A 12,465-nucleotide genomic window follows, 5' to 3' on the forward strand; every position below is an offset into this window, starting at 1 on the left:
CACACACACACAAGCTATGTCATGTCCTCTTCGTCTTTCAGTTTCTAACAAGTCAGTTGTTAATATGTAGAGAAGAGATTGCAGATTTGGTTTGATTACGGCACCAGATTAATGTTGAAACATACTCCGAAATAAATAAATAAACATTATCACTCAAGCCTATACTCCGAAAACTGAAACAGTCTCAATCTTCCCAAAATGTATACACCATTGAAAAACCTCTCAACCATATAATGTTTTCCAACAAAAAATAAAAACCCGAGCCAAAAGAAACTCCAGTTAGATGAATATTAGACTATCGCCATTCCCATTTCTCCTCTAGGATGAAACTGACATATCCAAAAAAGGAATGAAATAAGCCAAGAATTGAAGAACGCATTACATGAAAGAACCCTCGACCATCTGCAATTCCAAACAGCCAAGCTTCAAAGTAGAAAACCCAAACCCAGAACCCGATTTGTAAAAATCCAACATCCAGATATTGCCCACCACTGCAAAGAGTAATAAGCTAACATACCAAAAACCCAATTACAGAAAAACCCAAATTCCAAGTAAAACAAACTCACTTCTGAAAACTACTGGTTTCACAAAAAAAAAAAAAAAAAAAACAAACAAACAGCGATAACCAAACATCAAACACCTGTTCCCTGGAAAAAAAAGTGTAGAAAAACCCAATTCCAGAAAGCAACATATATATATATATATATATATATATATCCAGAAAACCCAAATCCAGAAATCCGTAAATCCTACACTCCAAAAAACCCAGATATCAGAATCCAATAACCAACGCAATCGAATTTGAAACGAAAATAGAAAGATGGAAGGGAGCTATGACTAGGTTTTGGGGATCTAAATTAGATAAATGAGTACATACCTAGATTGAAGACCTCAGCTTGAAAAAGGCGAAAGGGAGGCCGTTTTCGACGAAGAACAGAACAGAAATGGAATACAAAAGAGGGGGGAAATGGAATTCGATAAAGGGTTTTAGAAATCCCTCTTCGAAAATGAAATTTGCATTCAAATCCACAAAATGTGTGTTTTACATCATTTAAATAATGTCATATGTTATTATCCGTACATTTAAAGGAACATCTAATAGTTGTTTGTAATTTTATTATATGGTAAAATTATCAATATTAACAATCTACAAGTGTAACCACTATTTGAATGGTCTGGATAACCCTAAATCATTGCCACAAGTGATAAGAACAAATCACCACCATTTTACATTATATCCACAACTACGAACGACCACTTACGTTTCCATTACGGACGGGTTTGGCCAGTGATGCTGGTCGGTGCTTTGTCGGCCCTACTATGATGTATGTGTTATATCCACACCGTCATCCATTTTTAGATATCATGTTAAGTCATGAGCCAAAGAATGAGGCAGATAAAAATTTGTAGTGGACCCCACCACAGAAAACAGCGGGATAGTGATTCCCACCGTTGAAACTATCCAAAGGCCCATCATAATGTTTATTTGAAATCCAACCTGTTCAAAAGTTAAAAAAGACATGAAATAAGGGAAAACACAAATATCAGCTTGGTCTAAAACTTTTGTGGCCTTTAAAAGTTTTTAACGGTGGGCTTCCTTGTCCCACTGTTTTGTGTTGGGGTCCACTGGAGCTGTGGATTTAACTCATTCTTTGGATATTGCAAATGGATGGAAGGTGTGGATATAAAACATACATCATGATGGGGCCCAGAGAACTTACTGACGTCACTTCAGTAGCTAGTCTTGCTACTCCCCCTGACACCAGCCCAGCCAGTGGTGGTCGGTGCTCTGTGGGCCCCACCATAATGTATGTATCTCATCCTTTATGTTCATCCATTTTTTAAAGATTATTTTAGAGATTTATTTCAAAAATGAGAGGTATATAAATCACAGGTGGACCACACCACAGGAAAACAATGGTAATTGGATATCTACCATTAAAATCCTCCTGAGGCCCGTTGTCCTGTTTATTTGACATGCAATCTGTTTATTAGGTCATACAGACCTAGATTAATGGAAAAAACAAAGATCAGCTTAATCCAAAACTTTTGTGACCCCCAAAAACTTTTTAATTGTTGATGTTCATTCAACATTGTTTTCTATAATGTGGTCCACTTGAGAATGTGATATACCTCATTTTTGGTCTCATATCATAAACTAATCTAAAAAAAAATAGATGGACAGCATGGATGAAATTCATATATCATGATGAGGCCCATAGAGCACTGACCACCAGCCATTGGCTAGTGTATGGGGGAGTAGCCAACCCGTTTCCCTTATAAAGTGCTGGTGGGCCACTTAATTTTTGAATATGATTCATTTTTTGGATAATTCTCTAAAATGATCTCGAAAAATGGATGAACGGTGTAGGTTGATCCCAAAATTTCGATAAATCCAAAACTTAAGTGGACCATGCCACACGAAACAGCGTAGAATAATGATTTCCACCGTTGATACCTTCCTTGGGCCCACAGTAATGTTTATTTTTCATCCAACCTGTTCATAATATAAAAAAGATATGACTGAAGAGAAAACACAAACATCAGCTTGATCCAAAACTTTTATGGCCTCTAAGAATTTTTCAATGGTAGAGGTTCAATCACACTATTTACTGTGGTGTGGTCCACTTGAGCTATGGATATGCTTCCTTTTTGTTCTTTAAACCTAAAATTACCTGTTAACGTGGATAAATGGAATGGATAAAATAAATAAATAACGGTGGACCCCACAAAGTTTACTTCGGTAAAGGTAATGACTAACTCACCTAAATGTAGAGAGGTTTCCTTAAAACATTCATAATCATATATTGGGCTTGCCTTAATGTGATTCACATATCCAACCCACTCATTATGTGTCTCCCACTTGGATGAGGGGCCAGACCAAGTTTTAGCCGCATCCAAAACTCATGTAGGCCCCACCAAGTGCTTTTATATTTTTTATGATGTCTTGACATGGTTTTAGATGGTATGGTCCAGCTGAGTTTCGTTTGCGGATGATTTTTGAGATATCTCATAACCTAGAGGGGACACATTAAATGCACGGTGTTGATGTTCGACACACATCATGATGAGGCCCACAAAACTAATTAACTTCAATTCGTAGGTTCTCGCGAGGTCAATAAGCTGGGTCACAATTTTGACAATAATATTTAGCCCATTTTATATGTATAGTCCATTCACTCTATTTTATTGATCAATACCCTCAATTTGACTAGTTACTCGCCCCAATCAGGCTAGCTACATGTGAAAAAGGTATTGGGAATATAAGATTGATCAACAGTTTGAGTGAAATTTGATTTAAATATATGAAGTTTTTTACTCTTCAATTTCCATTTAAAAATTACATTTTTTTTCAAAATGTATTTTTTTTTTACTCTTAATTTTTCTTTGAAAACTTTTAACAAAATATCATTTTTTATTATAAAATATTTCAAAAAATAAATTAAAATACAAATTTTGAATTTTTATTTTCAAAATATCTTAAATTTTCACAATTTTTAATTTTTTTTCCCAAAAATTCCAAAATGCCAATTTTTTTTCTTCACAAGCATCATGTTGTTTTCAACTTTTCAATTTTTTTTTTAAAAAAAAAAATATATTTTTTCAAAATCTTAGTGTTTTTATAAATAACTTTTTCTTTTAATTTCGAATTTTGAACATTTTCAATTATTTTTCAAAATCACAATTTTTCAACTTATTTATTTTTCGTTTCAAAATGTTTGTTTTTTGATAAAGTATTGATTTTTTAATATCGTTTTATTTTAAAAAATTTCAATTCTTTTTCACTTCTCCATTTTTCTAAAAGCATTTTATTCGAACTTGTCAATTTTTATTGAACTTCACAATTTTTTATTTTATTTTTTTCAAATTTCAAACTCTCATTTTCTTTTTTAAAATATTTTCATTTTTCAACATTGTGAAAATTTTCACATTTTTAAAAATATTTTAAATTTTCTTTTTCAAGATATTTTTTTCCTCAAAATCAAATGCTATTTTTTTTTTCAAATTTATCAACTTTATTCAATATTCTTTTTTGTTCCCACAAAATAGATTTTTATTAAATCATGATTTTTATTTTTTCAAAATCTAATTTTTTTCTCAAACATTGTTAAATTTTTTAAACTTCTCAATATTCTTTTTCATGTGATATTACAAATCATTTAAATATTAGTTTTAAATTAAAAAATAAAAATAAAAATTCCACTCATTTGATATAAAAACAAAAATTTTCTTTTTTGCATTCAATCAATTGTTAAAAAATAATCTTAGATACAAATATGTACAATTGAACCATTGAAATTCTATTAAAAAATAATTGTTAGACTAAAAAAAACTTAATTTTCCACCATATTCTAAAAAAAATGAAAAAAAAAATATGTTATGGCAAAAGTCATTTTACGACGGACCTGATCCGTCTCAAAATCAATTGAAAAGTGCGCCATTTGATATTTTGGGCGGGAATTTGCGACTGTTCATTTTCCGTCACCAAATGAAAATTTGCGGTGGATTTCATCTGTCGCCTGGTTCCAACGGATTAACATCCGTCGCTAAATTCCGCGACGTTCGGACTAACGGATATTCGAGAAAGACGAGTTTAGCGACGGACCTTTTCAGTTAGCGACGGATTAAATCCGTCGTTAAACCAAGAGATTTTTGCGACGGACGAAGTCCGTCCCAAAATTACGTTGAAATTGAATGTCAAATAATTAATCGGGGTGGCCCACCGGATGATTGGATCATCCAGATTCTTGAGGTATTATCATGTTTTGCCTCTACACATTAGATGGATGGTGTGGATCTAACCACACATACACCGATGGCCCATCTCGACCTTCTACGCCAAGTGATACCAACACTTGCGCATAAATTTGAGCTTTCCTTATTAAAAACTTCTAGATCTGACTAGTATGGCCTATCTAATTGTTAGATTGATCTAAAAATTATGACCCTTGTATATTTTGGCCTTAAGGATCATATGATCCATACAGATCTATCTTAACACAATCAGATTCCATCCATTTAATTTATTCCTAAAATATTACTAATTAGACCGAAATCATAAAAACATCACTTTATTAAAATTGACTCTACACACCTATACAATGATGGTGTGGATGATCCACGCCATCCATTGTATAGATCAAGAAGAAATTAACAACATAATAAAAAGTTAAAAAGATCTAACGATTAGAACTTACCTGATCGAGCCTTCTTAGAATTTCCTCTTCATTTTACTTTAGGGCTTCCTATATCTTTTTTTTTTTAATTTAATATAGAAACCTTCCGTATCCCTTTTTAAAGAAAATTCTCATAAGATAGGATGAGTACATCCTTTTTATCCTGAATTTGAATTTTTTTTATAATATTTAATAAAAAATTTATTATTACTACTTCAAGAATCAATCCCTAAACCTCTCTCTCAATTAAGAATTTCGCTACCAACTCAACTATTAACTTATTTTTATTTTTTATTTAAAAATAAAATCTTCAAATACTTAATGTGGTTTTTTTTATAATGTACCAAAATTTAGGGTTGTTGCAGTTCTCCAAAATAGTTTTACTTGGTGTGGCCAACATTAATCACAGATAGGTCTGATTATGTACTTTATCTACGCCACATATCCATTTTTACATATTATTTTAGGTCTTTATACAAAAAATGATGGAGATATAAAAATCAGGTGGACCACACTAAGGGAAAAAGTAGTGATTAAATCTTCACCATTAAAAACCTTCTAAGGCCCACTGTAATGTTTATTTGGCATACAACCTATTGATTAGGTCGTGCAGACTTGGATGAAGGGAAAAAAAAGGGTCCACCGTGATATTTATGAGAAATCCAACCCGTTCATCCATTTTTCGAGCTCATTTTAGGATATGCGATAAAAAAATTAGGATAATTCAAAACTCAACTAGGCTATACAAGATGAAACAGTGGGAAAAGAAATTGCTACCGTTGAAACCTTCTTAGGCTCCGCCTTGATATTTATATGCCATCCAAACCGCTTATAAGGTTATTTTTACTGGGATGAAGTGAAAACACCATAAGCTTACAACACTGATACAAAACTTTTGTAAACATATAAATATTTCAACGGTGAAAACTAAATCCCCACTTTTTCATCTATTGTGGCCCATTTGAGTTTTGGATCCACCTTATTTTTTCTCACGTGTCCTAAAATGAGATCGAAAAACAGATGGACGGGTTTGATTTCTCATGAACATCGCAGTGGGCCCCACCCGGAATACTTGCGCAAGAACTTCCTGCAAAGCCTTTCAAAGGAAATCCGTGTCCTGAGAAAACAAGTACTGATGCTCCTCGTGCTCCGAGTTGTACGAACGGTTCAAAGTAGATCAAAGTTATATGGGCCCCACAGTGATGTATTTAACTGACAACACAATCATTACCTTGAAATACATGCCATCCACCCTAATACCATGCGATGCCTTCCAACCCACCCGGCCAAACACGCCCTTGCGTACTTGGTTATTCATTACGCAATCCATCCGCTTTCCCGGGAGATCTTCGTTCGACAATCCCAGCGCGCGTGAGAACTTCGGAAACGGATTGGCTTACTCCCCGTGCCACCGGCCAGTAGGTTCTATGTGGACCTACCATGATTTATGTTTTCATCCATACTGTTCATCCATTTTTATAGATCATTTTAAGGTGTAAGACCAAAAATGAATTATATACCAATCTCAAGTGGACCACATTAAAGAAAACTATGTTTAATGAATGTTGACCATTAAAAACTTTTTGGGGCTTATAAAAGTTTTGGATCAAGATTATCATTTTCTCCCATCATCTAGGTCTGTATGATCCAATCAACATATTGGATGTCAAAAAAACAGTACAGTGGGCCTTAGGAAGATTTTAGTGGTGGATATTCTATCACTATTGTTTTCCTGTGTTTGTGGTCCACATGAAACTTATATTCCTCTCATTTTTTGTTTCAAGCCCTAAAATGATCCGTAAAAATGGATGAACAGCATGGATGAAACACATACATCATGGTGGGGCTTACAGAGTACCGAACACCACCCACGGGGCTAGTGGCAGTGGAGTAGCCAATCCGTTTCCGGAAACTTCCTCCTCCGTGGGCGCGGATTAGGTACTTCCCTGCCTGTTCCGAGCTCGGGACAGGCGGGGGCTAAGAGGGCCCATCTTGATGTTTTAATTTTGTCCCGTCCATCCATTTTACCATATCATTTTAAATTATTAAGGCAAAAATGGAGAATATTAAAGGCCTAAATGGACCACAAGGTGGGGATTAGATTCCTACCATTAGAAAATTCTTGGGGACCACAGAAGTTTTGGATCAAGGTGATATTTGTTTTTTCAATTCACCCAGGTGTATATGACCGTATCAACAGGTTGGATGGCAAATAAAAAACATGGTGGACCCTAAGAAGGTTTCAACGGTGGGCATCCTTAGCACTGCTTCTTCCTATGGTGTGGTCCAATTGAGTGTTGGATCTGTTTTATTTTTTATGCAGTACTTTAAAATGATATGGAAAAATGGATGAACGGCTTGGATAAAATTAAAACATCACGATAGACCCTCAGTGGCCGTCAGAGCCTCTGCCTGTCCCGAGCTCGAAACAGGCGGGGGGAAGTACGTAATCCGCGCCCCTCCGCTTCTTTCGTTCCGGAATTCGGACGCGGATTTCCTGCGAAAGGGAAGTTACTGCGCTGTAACCTAGGTGGGTCCCACCGTCATGTCTGTGAGACATCCACTCCGTTCATCTGTTTTATGAGCAAGCTCATTTTAGGACATGTAGCCAAAACTGAGCCGGATCAACTACTCAATTGGGCCGAAAACATGAGGACTGATCGTACACGGTTCAAATATTTGTGGGCCACAAAAGTTTTGAATCAGGATAATATTTTTGTTTTCAGCTCATCCCAGTAGGAATGGTATGGATGGAATGTAAATATTACTATAGATCCCAGGAAGGTTTCAATGGTAGGAATTTTTCCTATCCACATTTTCCTTTAGTGCGGCCCACTCAAGTCTTAGATCCTGCTCACTTTTGGGCTCAATTCCTAAAATGATCTCATAAAACCGATGGACAGGGTGGATGTCTCACAAACATCACAGTGGCCCCACCTAGGTTTACAGCGCATGAATTTCCGGCGGATTTTCTGCAAAAGCCTTTCATGCACACTAACATACTCCTACGTGCCGAATCCAGAGGTGTTACACACCAAGATTAGTCACACTTTTTGTTTCAGTCAATCACATCTCTCTAACCATTAGTTGTGTAACCCCAAGTTAGGGCCAAAGCCAAAAGAATAAGCATGTCTTATGATTCAAGTGGGCCACATCAAGAAAAACGATAGAGAGAGAGAGAGAGAGAGAGAGAGAGAGAGAGAGAGAGAGAGAGAGAGAGAGAGAGAGTTAACAAACAAACTATAATGATTTTATTTCTTATAACAAATGAAAAAACCGAGTCAAGGCCGAGTCGCAACCGAGTCAGGGCTGAATCAGGGCGAGTTACAATATAGTGAATTGGCGCGTACCTTTTCTCGCATTAGCAATCGCATATGAGCATGATTCTCCATTCGATTCAAGATTATTAGATTTGGTGGATTTGTAACTTATTTATGAGTTTGAATTTATGAGTTGGAATCTTGTTATTTTGTTTTCACTATTATCAATTGTTGAAAATTCATATTGCTATTTTCTGTTTTTTAGGCTATCCTTTGAGAGTATAAATTTGAGATGATCTTGACAATTTATGTAGAAATTGATGATTTTGATCCATGGTTAGAAGACTTGGCTACTGGACCTGACTTGTTCAGGCTTGAGTCGAGTTGGGACTGGACTGAGTTGAGGGTGACTTGAGATTTTCTGCAAAAGCCTTTCATGCACACTAGCATACTCCTACGTGCCGAATCCAGAGGTGTTACACACCAAGATTAGTCACACTTTTTGTTTCAGTCAATCACATCTCTCTCTCTCTCTCTCTCTCTCTCTCTCTGATGATGTTGCATGTTCAACGTAATTTCTTTCTATACATGATCTCAAAAAATCAAGATAAACCATAGGGTTAAACAATTAATGAGCACTACACCAAAATCATGGATCTGGAACGGCTAAGGATTTGGTTTTAAAACGGTTTTAAACCGTATATAATTTGCCACGGTTTTGAACCGTTTTCGAATTTCTAACTCCATTCAACTTTTTAATGGTTGAGGTTGCTGTTCGAACTGCTTTTTTGGTGTGTCCCACTAGGGTTTTGGATCTTCCTGATTTTTAAGATCCTGTTTAATTATTATATTTGAAAATATATGGACGGAGTAGATTTGATGAAGATCATCTCCGTGGACCCCAAATAACCCCAGGCGGCACTAAGAAATATCTCTGCCTAGGGTCACAGCCCATTTGATCCTGGCGTTGTTTCCCAAATCCGATAAAACCCTAATCTCTCTCACTCTCCCCCTTTCGCGATAAAACCCTAATCTCGATCCCTCTCTCTCTGGCGATCTCCCTCTCCCTCTCGATCCCTCCCTCTCTCTCACGCGATCTCACTCTCCCCCTTTCGCGATCCTCTCTCTCTCTTGATCTCTCTCTCTCTATCTGCAATCCTTACTCCACATCCACCAACCGCTGAAACCCTGCCGCACCTCCGGTCATCAATAGCAATAGAACGTTTTTGAGCTCCTTCCTGTTGCCAATCTGAAGAGGTAATGTTGCCTTTTGATTTTTGTGTTCATTTTGGTTTTGAATCTCTGTTTTGAATATCTGTTTGGATGATGAAATCAGCTGTAATAGAACCCTAGTCGAAGCTCTGTTTGCTGAGAGTATTATCTTGAAGTGTATTTTTTTCTTCTTTCATGCTGATTGGTACGGGAGTGGGTTGGGAGTTCAATAAAGTCAGTTTGGATCTTTAACCGTCTTTTTATCCAACTCGATTGGTAATGGTTTTTGGTTGGTTTGGTTTTAAATTATGAAATGTTATCTCCCTAGGGCCGGGCCTATAAAAATAATATTTTGCCTGGCATATTGACAGTTCTATGTCCGTATAAAATCCACTCTGTCCATGATGGTACTGATGTTCCACACAAGTGGCACGTTGGCAGGAAAGGGTACGATACAAGTTGTGGTACTTTGATTATAGGTGATCAGTTCTCTAATAAGGGTCCGTTTGGATGCCTATAAGTTGGATTTCACCTATAACTGACTTACAACCTGTAAGTCACTTACATGTGGAAAGTTACATTTGAAAAACATGGCAAAGACCTGTGTTTTCACGTACTTGTAAGTAACTCACAGGTACAACGGTCGTCCCTCCCTCCAAGTGATTTATAGCTTACATCCAAACCGTCAGCATGTGACTTTCACCTGAAAGTGACTTTCTGGTGAAGTTCACTTGCAACTTTTTTAATTACAGACATCTAAATGACCCCTAATGATGCAATTGTGAAAATTCAACGGTTCCCATGCTTCACCGACAGAACTATATGAGAATCCTGATAGACAGCGCATGCAATTACCAAACATGCCTGCAAACCAGGACGATCAAAACCAGTAATCAATACCACATTGATGCTTTCTCAATATTAATAAATTTTATTTATTTATTTTTTTTTTTAGAGAACCCATTTCGAGTTCCAATGCTCGTTGCCTAAGATGTGGGTGAGAAGTTGTCTCATAAGGTTTGTGTTTCTTGGGATTGTTAGTCTTCTTTTGCTTGTGATGTTGCCTCGTAGTTCCAATGTTGTTTTAAAATTCAACATCTAACATCCAAATCTCTAGCTTTAAAAGATAGGCTTGAATTTGAAACCCACCAACCAAATCCTTGGAGTGAATGTGAGGCTAAGATTCTCACCCACCCCAAATATTAGGAAGTATGGACAAAACTTGGTTAGTGGACTTCAATACCAACAAGGTAGGCTTGACATTTGAGGCCATAGAAAATTGACATTTGCTTCCATGTTTCCTCAAATCACAAGAAAGCAAAGCTTCAGGAACATCACGAACTTATCACACTTGCGATTCCATGGGAAACAGGCAACTTCCTAATGTAGCCTTAGCTTCTTTTTCTATGTAATTTTGTTCATTCTTTACCCTAAGATCCTGTGTTTTTGTGAAAGCAAAGCAAAATGATTAGCTAATATGCCCTGATTTTGTTCATTCTATGATTGCTTTGCTCATTGTATAAGATGTGGGTGAGAAGTAGTCACATAAGGTTTGTGTTTCTTGGTATTGTTAGTCTTCTTTTGCTTATAATGTGCCTTGTAGTTCCAATGTTCATCCCATATCGAATCTAGAACCGTGGTGGTTCTCAGAATTTGTGCTACTTTATGATGAATATATGATTAAAGCGTGGATCATACCAATCAAATTACTTATTTTCAGTTTGATTGGGAATGAAAACATTAGTGAAATGAAAACATCAACGGCAATTAAAAAAAGGATCATCGTTTTAATTATTTTTTTTGGAAACGAATCATTGTTTTAAAATTCAACATCTAACATCCAAATGTCTAGCTTTAAAAGATAGGTTTGAATTTGAAATCTACCAACCAAATCCGTAGAGTGAATTTGAGGCTAAAATTTTTCCCCTGCAATAATATGAAGTATTTCCAAGTTGTGGTTTGGGGACTTGAAGCCAACAGGATAAGGTTGGTATTTGAGACCACAGAAAATTGAACTCTGCTTCCATGTTTTCCCAGATCACAAGAAAGCAAAGCTTCAGGAACGTCGTGAACATATCACACCTGTGATTCCATGGAAAATGGCCAACTTCCTAATGTAACCTTAGCTTTTGTTCCTGCGTAATTCTTAACGTAGTCTTAGCTTTTGTTTCTGCATAATTTGTTCATTCTTTACCCTAAGATTATCTATTTTTATGAATGGATAGCAAAATGATGAGCTAGTATTCTCTGAACCTGATGTGGAAAGAAACATGTAATGGTCTTCAAAGTTAACTGATTGCTTTGCTCGTTACGTAAGATGTGGATGAGAAGTTGTCTCATAAGGTTAGTGTTTCTTGGAATTGTTAAGTCTTCTTTTGCTTGTGATGTGCCTTGTAGTTCCTGTATTGTTTTTTGGAGTGCATTTTAGATTTTGTTTTCTGAACAGTTTCGTTCATTCTTTCCTCTACCCATAAAAGCAAGGGAAAAGATGAGCCATCTTCCTCTGAATTTGATATAGGAGCACATAAGATATGTTGCAAGGAACCATCACATGAGCAAAGCATTAAAATTCGTACTTGGGCAGACTGCTAAGGATTGGTAGTTTAATTTCAGCATCTACTAGAATTGGAGTTGTATCTTTTGCAATTTATGGTTGTTTCTCTGTTGCAGTTGTACTACACGTAATATTTGATAGTATTTAGCAGCAACTGGCATCGAGTATTGGTGCAGCTCTTGTGACAGTGTGGTAGCAGTCTGTAGTACTGACTCCTCTGTTGCATCTTAAAAGTAGTCCATGGGGATCTATTTGTTCTGAT

At 36.3% G+C, this 12,465-nt stretch overlaps 1 non-coding gene across 1 annotated transcript; it reads left to right on the top strand.

The window, feature by feature from the left end:
- Nucleotides 1-11,872: 11,872 nt before the first annotated feature.
- LOC131217973 (small nucleolar RNA R160) lies at nt 11,873-11,950 on the top strand. Its single transcript, XR_009157552.1, has one exon. It is a non-coding gene; the product is annotated as a small nucleolar RNA R160 (small nucleolar RNA).
- Nucleotides 11,951-12,465: the final 515 nt, after the last annotated feature.

Source organism: Magnolia sinica, chromosome 10, assembly GCF_029962835.1.
Source record: "Magnolia sinica isolate HGM2019 chromosome 10, MsV1, whole genome shotgun sequence".
Lineage (NCBI taxonomy): Eukaryota > Viridiplantae > Streptophyta > Magnoliopsida > Magnoliales > Magnoliaceae > Magnolia > Magnolia sinica.